The sequence below is a fragment of the Giraffa tippelskirchi genome, chromosome 6 (genome assembly GCF_054371585.1).
Source record: "Giraffa tippelskirchi isolate mGirTip1 chromosome 6, T2T-mGirTip1v1.2.pri, whole genome shotgun sequence".
In the NCBI taxonomy this organism is placed as follows: Eukaryota; Metazoa; Chordata; class Mammalia; order Artiodactyla; family Giraffidae; genus Giraffa; species Giraffa tippelskirchi.
This window is the reverse complement of record NC_137280.1, coordinates 157,138-167,023: the sequence shown is the minus strand read 5'-3', so window position 1 is coordinate 167,023 and position 9,886 is coordinate 157,138. Positions and strand designations below refer to the sequence as shown.

The 9,886-nt window shown below is 46.3% G+C and overlaps 1 long non-coding RNA gene across 1 annotated transcript in view; it reads left to right on the top strand.

The window, feature by feature from the left end:
* The first annotated feature begins 723 nt into the window (after positions 1-723).
* Positions 724-9,886, top strand: part of LOC145508618 (uncharacterized) — a 152,277-nt gene continuing 143,114 nt past the window's right edge. The window contains exons 1-2 of the long non-coding RNA XR_014055479.1: positions 724-854; positions 2,652-2,786. This is a non-coding gene — a long non-coding RNA (uncharacterized LOC145508618). The remainder of the gene's footprint in view (positions 855-2,651; positions 2,787-9,886) is intronic.

The window sequence follows — 9,886 nt, the reverse complement described above, 5'->3', positions numbered from 1 at the left end:
AGTAGAAAATATTTTAGAAATATTTTTCCTGATGTATGAGTATAGGGTATTTTTCTTTTCTGTTTTCAATTTCTTTATCAATGCCCTATAGTTTTCTGATTATAGGTCTTTTATGTCTTTGGTTAAATTTATTCTTAGCTTTTTTTTTTTTCTTGAATTGTGAATGGGATTGTTTTCTTATTCTTTTTGATGGTTCGTTATTCATGTGTAGAAACAAAATTGGTTTGTGTGTATTCCATTTTTTGTGTGTGTGCTGAATTTATCTTTTAATGTATTTTTTGAAATAATGTAAAAGATTCTGAAGCTGAAATCTCAGTTTCTCCTGCAATCCAGATCATCCACAGGACCCACGACTTAGTGGCTACTAACACCCTCTTCCCACGATGCCTCTTAATACTAATACCATATGGACTCCTATAAGGGAAATAAGTTCAACTTTGGTTGAACTTGGTCTGGTGAGTCTTGGCCTCTATAACAAAGTCTGATGCCTGTATTACCTGAGTTCTTGAATGGTATTGTCATGGTTGTTTTGAAAAGTAACTCACTTTCCACTAATTTAAAATGTACAGAAAGCTTTTAATAATGGCAGAAAGTACTCATATTTGCAAATTCACACAAAATGTTCAGTGTGTTTTACCCAAAACAGTGACACTCTCCTGAGGAGCCAGCACCTAGCCCCCCCATGAGGAAAGCATGAATTCTGTGTTATGGTTTAATACACAGGCCCGCTTCCCCTGTCACCTGCTGCCCCAACTGTGTGAAGATACCTTTTTCCATCCTGGTCCAGTTTTCTTTTCTGGGAACCATTACTGAGTTTTCCCCTCATTTGGACAGCCTTGATGGATTTAAAGCAGGTAAGATGAATATGGGATCTGGGTGGCCTTTTCTGGTATGGCTTTTCTCACTAAGGACGTTTTTAATATTCATTTATGTTGTAACAATTATGACCACTACACTTTTTTCTCATTGTCATTAAAAATACAAAACGTGGCATTAACTATTTAATTCATATTAAGTATGCAGTTTTGTGATATTAATTACTTTCACATGGTTGCATAAATAACTTAAATAATGTGTATACCGCATGTGTGCATGGGAGATACTCATGTATATATATATATATATATATATGAAGTGAAGTGAAGTTGCTTAGTCGTGTCCGACTCTTTGTGACCCCATGGACTGTATATGTATATGTATACATATATGTATATATGTATATATGTACGCACACACACACACACACAGACCACAGCCACACACACATCTTTATCCATTCATCAGTTGTTGGACAGGTAGGTTGCTTTCACATCTTTGCTGTTGTGAGTAGTGCTGCTATAAACATAGTGGTGAATGTATCTTTTTGAATTATAGCTTTGTCTGGATATATGCCCAGGAGTGGGATTACTAATTAATATGGCAACTTTTTAGTTTTTTGAGGATCCTCCATACTGTTTTCCACAGTGGCTGCATCAATTCCCACCAACAGTGTAGGAGATTTCGTTTTCTCCACCCCCTCACCAGCATTTGTTATTTGCAGACATTTTATCGATGTCATTCTGATGACTATGAGGTGATACCTCATTGTGGTTTTGATTTGTGTTTCTTTAATAATTAGCGGTGTGAAGTGTCTTTTTATGTGCCTGTTGATCATCTGTATGTCTTCTTTGGAGAGATGTCTATTTAGACCTGCCCATTTTTAAATTTTTTTTTTGAGATGCATGTGCTGTTTGTTTGTTTTGGAAATTAGACCTTTTTGGTGGCATCATTTTCAAATATTTTTCCCCAACAATTACTACAGGTGCTGGGACAACCAGATCCCACATGCAAAAGATCAAAGTTAGACCCCTACTTCCCTCACTATACAAAATCAACTCAAAATGGATCAAAGGCCTAGATGTAAGAACCAAAATTGTACACCCCATAGAAGAAAACATGAGAGAAAAACTTCATGACTTTGGATTTGGCCATGATTTCTTAGATCACAAACAACAAAAGACAAAAGAGATGAATTAGACTTCTTCAAAACAAAAGTTGTTGTACACAAAAGGAGTAAGGAAAAAGATCCACCATCCAAAATGGCACAAGATATTTGCAGATCATGCACCTGATAAAGGTCTGTAGCCTACAAGCCGAGACCCTGCCGGCCCAGTGGGGTGCCCGTGGGGCCCCTCCCATCCAAGGTGATAAGGGGGTTTCAGGCCCACAACACCCTTGGGCTGGACACTGGTCATCCTCAGCACCCTCAAGGAGTGAGTGCTGGATGGTTTTGAGCACAGTTCCTTCTCATCACTGCCCTCAAAGACTGGAGGCTTCAACATGTCTCCAGAAGAACACAGAATCTTTGCAAGTCTTTGAGAACCAAGGGATCATCCTTCACTTTCTTGAAAAGTGCATCTTACTTCATAGCAGGGACCTTTTCCAATGCGGCTCCCGTGGTGTTCTCCCAGCTTGTTCATTTCTCTGAAAGTGGCCAGGGCAGTTTGGGTGTCTCCAGTCCCCACACCAGGTGACAAGGCCAGGGGGCCAGGTCCTGGTGGTCCTTACGTTCCCTGGATCCTAACTCAGACTCGCAGGCTGAGATTGAACATGGATGTCCCTGCTTCTCCATCAAGAATTCTCATCTCCTCACCTTCTCTTTTCCTTTTCAGTTTCAGATCTACCTGACATCACAACTCACAGTTGCTGAAGAGCCCAGAGATTTCTCCTGAAGGAAATGTTCTGAGAGATTCAGAGGGATAAATAAAGAATGCAGATGATTCCTACCTCGTGCTGATGCCTAGAGGGTGAGGAGAGTGAGAGTTTTCTCATGAGAATTGTAAAATCCTCCAAGTAATAGATCATTGGGGGCGTCCTTTGTCTTCCTGCTCATTCTAATAATGTTCCTGAACTTTAATTCAGAAAAAATTTATCTTATAAATATGCCAAGGGGGAGACCCATTTAAAAATGTTACTGAAGTAACTCCAAGGTTTTTACAACAAATAGGGACACAGAACCTGAGGTCAGACACTGGCTGAGAGATTCCCACTCTGAGCCACTGTCCATTGGAGGGTGGAATGGCCATGAGCATCCTCTGGTAGGTAAGCCTCCTCAGGCACATCCTATGTGGGACCACCACATCATAGAATCTTAGATTGGCCAATGGCAGGCAGCTGGCGAGAGATGAGGAAAACAGAAAGCTGCCCAGCAGCCTGGGACAACTCCTGGGCAAGGACTTAGTAAGGGTCAGTGTCAGGCCATTAGTTACAGCCAGCATCAGGGCCTTAGAGACAGTGTCAGGACCTCGGAGATAACTTGATGTCCTTAGCAAGAGTCAGTTAAGGCTGTTCATTAGGGACACTTCAGAGACTTTATTAGGGACATACTCAGGGCCTTGGTTATGGGCAGATTCAGAGGGATATTTAGTGACAGCATAGACTATAAGGGACAGCATCAAGGCCTAAGCTACGGACAGTGTCAAGGCTTCAGGTAAGGTTGTTCCTTAGGGATATCTCAGGGCTTTCAATAGCACCAGCGTCAGGGCTGTAGTTAGAACCAGTGTCAGGGCATTAGTTAGTGACAAAATCAGGGTGTTACTTAGGGAAAAAGTCAGGTCATTATTATTGACAGTGTCAGGGCCTTTGTGAGGAGGAGGTTCTTAACCTTACGAAGGACAGGATCAGAGATAGGATCATTTTCAAGTCATGAGTTAGGGCCACAATTAGAGTGTTATATAGGGAAAGAGTTAGGTTATTAATGACAGTGTCTGGGCCTTAGGTAGACTCATCATTAAGACCTTAGTTTGGAAGAGCTTCAGTTCAAGTCAGTCACTCAGTCGTGTCCAACACTTTGTGACCCCATGGACTGCAGCAGGCCAGGCTTCCCTGTCCATCACCAACTCCAAGAGCTTGCTCAAACTCATGTCCCTCGAGTCAGCGATGCCATCCAACCATCTCATCCTCTATCATCCCCTTCTCCTCCTGCCTTCAATCTTTCCCAGAATCACGGTCTTTTCAAATGAGTCAGTTCTTTCCCACAGTTGGCTGAAGTATTGGAGCTTCAGCTTCAGCATCTGTCCTTCCAATGACTGTTCAGGTCTGATTTCCTTTAGGATGGACTGGTTGGATCTCCTTGCAGTCCAAGGGACTCTCGAGAGTCTTCTCCAACACCGCAGTTCAAAAACATCAATTTTGCAGCGCTCAGTTTTCTTTATAGTCCAACTCTCAAATCTGTACATGACTACTGGAAAAACCATAGCTTTGACTAGATGGACCTTGGTCAGCAAAGTAATGTCTCTGCTTTTTAATATGCTGTCTAGTTTGGTCATAGCTTTTCTTCCAAGGAGCAAGCATCTTTGAATTTCATGGCTGCAGTGACCATGTGCAGTGATTTTGGAGCCCAAGAAAATAAAGTCTCTCACCGTTTCCATTGTTTCCCCATCTATTTGCCATGAAGTGATGGGACCAGATGCCATGATTTATTTTTCTGAATGTTGAGTTTTAAGCCAACTTTTTCACTCTCCTCTTTCACATTCATCAAGAGGCTCTTCAGTTCTTCTTTGCTTTCTGCCATAAGGCTGGTGTCATTGTGTATCTGAGGTTATTGTTACTTCTCCCGGCAATCTTGATTCCAGCTTGTGCTTCATCCAGCCTGGCATTTCGCATGATGTACTCTGCATAGAAGTTAAATAAGCCAGGTGACGATATACAGCCTTGACATACTTCTTTCACAATTTGGAACCAGTGTGTTGTTCCATGTCCAGTTCTAACTGTTGATTCTTGACCCGCATACAGATTTCTCAGGAGGCAGGTCAGGTGGTCTGGTATTCCCATCTGTTTAAGAATTTTCCCCAGTTTGTTGTGATCCGCACAGTTAAAGGCTTTGGCGTAGTCAATAAAGCAGAAGTCGATATTTTTCTGGAACTCTCTTGCTTTTTTGATGATCCAGCAGATGTTGGCAATTTGATCTCTGGTTCCTCTACCTTTTCCAGATTCAGCTTGAACATTGTACATTCATGGTTCACGTACTGTTGAAGCCTGGCTTAGAGAATTTTGGGCATTACTTTGCTAGCATGTGAGATGAGTGCAATTGTGATAGAATTCCAGTTGAGCTATTTCAAATCCTAAAAGATGATGCTGTGAAAGTGCTGCATTCAATATGTCAGCAAATTTGGAAAACTCAGCAGTGGCCACAGGACTGGAAAAGGTCAGTTTTCATTCCAATCCCGTAGAAAGGCAATGCCAAAAATGCTGAAACTACCGCAAGGAGTTGGACACGACTGAGTGACTGAACTGAACTGAACTGAACTTGAACACTCTTTGGCATTTCCTAGTCCTGTGGTCACTGCTGACCTGAATGTCTAGTGGTTTTCCCTACTTTCTTAAATTTAAGTCTGAATTTGGCAATAAGGAGTTGATGATCTGAGCCACAGTCTTATGGCTCAGTTTATGATCTGAGCTCCCAGTCTTGTTTTTGCTGACTGTATAGAGCTTCTCCATCTTTGGCTGCAAAGGATATAATCAATCTCATTTCAGTATTGACCGAAGAGTCTTCTCTTGTGTTGTTGGAAGAGGGTGTTTGCTATGACCAGTGTGTTTTCTTGGCAAAACTCTGTTGGTAGGGCAAAGGATAACAGGAAGAGCATCAGGGACTCAGATTCAGCATCAGGACATTAGTTAGGGCCAGCAACAGGGCCTCAATTCGGGACGTTGTTAGGACCTCAGAGATAACTTCATGGCCTGAGTAAGAGATAGTTCAGGCTGTTAGTTAGATGCACTTCAGTGACTTTCTTAGGGACATAATCAGGGACTTAGTAATAGGATCGGGGTGTTATTTTGTGACAGCTTAGGCTATAAGGGGCAGTATCATGGCCTCAATTAGGGGCAGTGTCAGAGTTAGGGACAGGCTTAGGGCCCTCATAAAGTATAGTTCAGGCCTTAGCTAGGGACAGTGTCTGGGGCTTAGTTAAAGACAGTTTCAAGGCTTCAGTTAGAGATAACTTGAGGGCCTTAAAGAAGTTCAGGCTGTTATTTAGCAGCATCTCAGGACCTCAATAGGGCCAGCGTCAGGTTCATAGTTGTGACCAGTGTCACGGTGTTAGTTAGGGACAGCATCAGAGACCTACTTCAGTACATATTCAGGCCTTAGTTATGGACAGGATCATGGCAAAAGTAGGGATATTGAGGGCTATTAGGGACACCATCAGGGCATTAGGATGAGTCTCAGGGTGTTATTTAGAGGCAAAATGAGGATGTTAGTTAGGGAAAGAGTCATAAAATTGGTTACAGACAGTACCAGCCCCTCAGGTAGAGACTCCTTCAAGGCCTTAGTGCCCTGAAGTGAGGGAGAGCATCAGGGGCGCATCTTCAGTGCCTGAGAGAGGGAGCGCATCAGGCCGTCACTTAAATACAGCGTTAAGGGCTTAATTAGGGAGAATGTCAGGGCCTCAGAGAAAACTGAAGACCTTAGTAAAAGACACTTGAGACCATTTGTCCCAGGGATATTGTCAGGGTGTTCATTACAACCAGCATCAGGGCCTTAGGGAGAGAGTCAGGGAGAGAGTTAAGAGGACAGTTTGGGAAAGCTCAGGCCATCGGGGACAGCTCAGGGCCATAGTCAGTGTAGGGTCAGGGCCTGGGAGTGAAATCGAGCAGGACCCTGTGAGGCTCCTGGGCCCAGAAGCCTTTCCCATGTCCCCTGTTTCTTTGTTGGGAATAGACTCCCGGCTCCATGACCTACCCTGAACTCCAAAGGGCAGACTGGAAGAGGTGCTAATCAGGGACGGGAGCGGATGCAGAGAGAAGGATAGAGCAGTCAAGAAAGAGTATTCTGTCTTGGGTCAGGGTCCTGTTTCTGTCAAAAGGGATACACGCAAAAATATCTCTAAACTTTTTACCCAGCTAAACATCCTCTCCAGCAAAATGGAAGATTGTAGTGTTCTTCATTCCAGAGAAGCTCACCAAGAGACCACCTGAGATCAGATGAAGGGAGTTCAGGCCCTGTACACACCCTAATCCTTACAACAACTCTGCCCTTTAACCATCGCTATAAAGTGAAAGTCACTCAGTCCGACTCTTTGTGATCCCATGGACTATACAGTCCATGGAATTCTCCAGACCAGAATACTGGAGTGGGTAGCCATTCCCTTCTTCAGGGTGTCTTCTCAACCCAGAGATCAAATCCAGGTCTCCCGCATTGCAGGTGGATCCTGTACCAGCTGCTGCTAAGTCGCTTCAGTCGTGTCCGACTCTGTGCGACCCCATAGACGGCAGCCCACCAGGCTCCTCTGTCCCTGGGATTCTCCAGGCAAGAATACTGGAGTGGGTTCCCACTTCCTTCTCCAGTGCATGAAAGGGAAAAGTGAAAGTGAAGTCGCTCAGTCGTATTCGACTCTTAGCGACCCCATGGACTGTGGCCTACCAGGCTCCTCCGTCCATGGGATTTTCCAGGCAAGAGTACTGGAGTGGGATGCCATTGCCTTCTCCGTGTACCAGCTGAGCCACCAGGAAAGCCCAAGAATACTAAAGTGGGTAGCCTATCCCTTCTCCAGGGAGTCTTCCCAACCCTAGAATTGAACCAGGGTCTCCTGCGTTATACACAGATTATTTACCAGCTGAGCTACCAGAGAAGCCCATAGCTATAAAACTCCTAAGCAAATCCTCCTGCCTTGGGGCAGTTTTTGAGGGCATGAGTTTTCTGTGTCCCTCTTTGCTAGCAAAGCAGTATAACTTGCTTTTCTACTTCACCTGAGACTCTACCTCTGAGATTCGGTTTAGCACAGGTGTACAGAGGTGGCGTTTTGGGATCAGATTTGGTGCTCATTGTCGGGCTGACTTGGGGATGGCCCCTGTGGGTCCTCTGACTTGATCAGATGCTCCAAGATTTTGTCCATGCCAGCCTCTTTCAAGAGAGTGGAAGGTTGGAGAATTCCATTAGAGGGCAGATCACCTGGCATTCTTGCCTGGAAAAGCCGAGACCGAGTCATACCCCATCTGGCAATTGGAACTCCAGGGCAGGTGCAGACAGCGAAGAGGGGCTGCCCTAGCTGCTGCCAAGACCAACTCTGCCTTGAGGACAATCCTCTCTTCATCCTGTCTGGACTGTTCCAAATGTCCTACTCCAAGGAATTAATCTGGGAAACTAGGAAAGTCGCACTTGGGGTGTTTCAAGAACTCAGACTGTGTGATAACTCGCTAGCATGCACTCTGTGATTCTGTAGACGTAGGATAATCTTGGTTCCCATTTTGGTGGTTGTTCATTCCAGGAAATCTCATCTGGAAGGTGCTTCTGAATTCCTTTGCTTTGAAGTGATCTGTATTTGTGTTTGAAATAACTTCACTCTGTTTATGTAGGTATTGTATGGCATATTTTAACAGTTCTTTTAGAGTCAGGCCCAAGTGAGGACCAGAGACAAGGTTGAAAGTGTAGTCAGGTCCAGAGTAAGAGCATAGCGAGGACCAGAGTCAGGTCGTAGTGAGGTCCAGAGACATGAAATAGTGAGGACCTATGTCAGGGAGTAGTGAGGACCAGGGTCAGGATGTAGTGAGGACCAGCAGTGGGCCAGTGAGAGGGCCATTGGCAGGCGACGAGAAGGGACTAGCAGCAGGCCGTTGAGAGGACCTGGCGACCCGATTCTGGCCGATGAGAGGACCTGGGGGGGACCCACGGAGAGAACCTGGGCGGGGGGGGGGGTGGTTAGCGGAGGGGACCCTGAGGGGAGCAATCAAGCAGACCTGGGGTGGGAAGTCGTAAGTGGACGAGTGGCGGCGCACGGGGTCTGTGGAGAGGACCTGAAGGGGGTCGTCAAAGGGCATAGAGAGGAAAGAACTCAGGGCCGGTCACAGGCAGTGTCAGGTCCTAGAGAGGAAAGACGTCGGGGAACAGTGAGAGGCGGTGTCAGTCCTAGAGAGGAAAGACGTCAGGGAGCAGTGAGAGGCGGTATCAGGTCCTAGAGAGGAAAGACGTCACAGAGCTGTGAGAGGAGGCGTCCGGTCCCAGAGAGGAAAGACGTCAGGGATCAGTGAGAGGCGGCGTCCGGTCCTAGAGAGGAAAGACATCAGGGAGCTGCGAGAGGCTGTTTCAATCCTAGAGAGGAATACGTCAGGGATCAGTGAGAGGCGGCGTCCGGTCCTAGAGAGGAAAGACATCAGGGAGCTGCGAGAGGCTGTTTCAATCCTAGAGAGGAATACGTCAGGGATCAGTGAGAGGCAGCGTTAGGTCCTAGAGAGAAAGGCCGCAGGGATCAGTGAGAGGCGGCGTCCGGTCCTAGAGAGGAAAGACGTCACGGAACAATGAGAGGCGGTGTCAGGTCCTAGAGAGGAAAGACCTCTGGGATCAGTGAGAGGCGGCGTCCGGTCCTAGAGAGGAAAGACGTCATGGATCATTGAGAGACGGCGTCCGGTCCTAGAGAGGACGACCCCAGGGAATCAGTGAGAGGCGGCGTCCGGTCCTAGAGAGGAAAGACGTCATGGATCATTGAGAGACGGCGTCCGGTCCTAGAGAGGACGCCCTCAGGGATCAGTGAGAGGCGGTGTTCCGTCCTTGAGAGGAAACACGTCACAGAAAGACGTCATGGATCATTGAGAGACGGCGTCCGGTCCTAAAGGGGACGACCTGAAGGAGCAGTGAGAGGCGGCGTGAGGTCCTAGAGAGGAAACACGTCAGGGAGTAGTGAGAGGCGGCGTCCGTTCCTAGAGAGAAAAGACGCCATGGATCATTGAGAGACGGCGTCCGGTCCTAGAGAGGACGACCTCAGGGATCAGTGAGAGGCGGTGTCCGGTCCTAGAGAGGAAAGACGTCAAGGACCAGTGAGAGGTGGCGTGACTTCCTAGAGAGAAAGACGTCAGGGAGCCGTGAGAGGCGGTGTCACGTCCTAGAGAGGAAAGTGTGGGTCACGACTTGGGGACC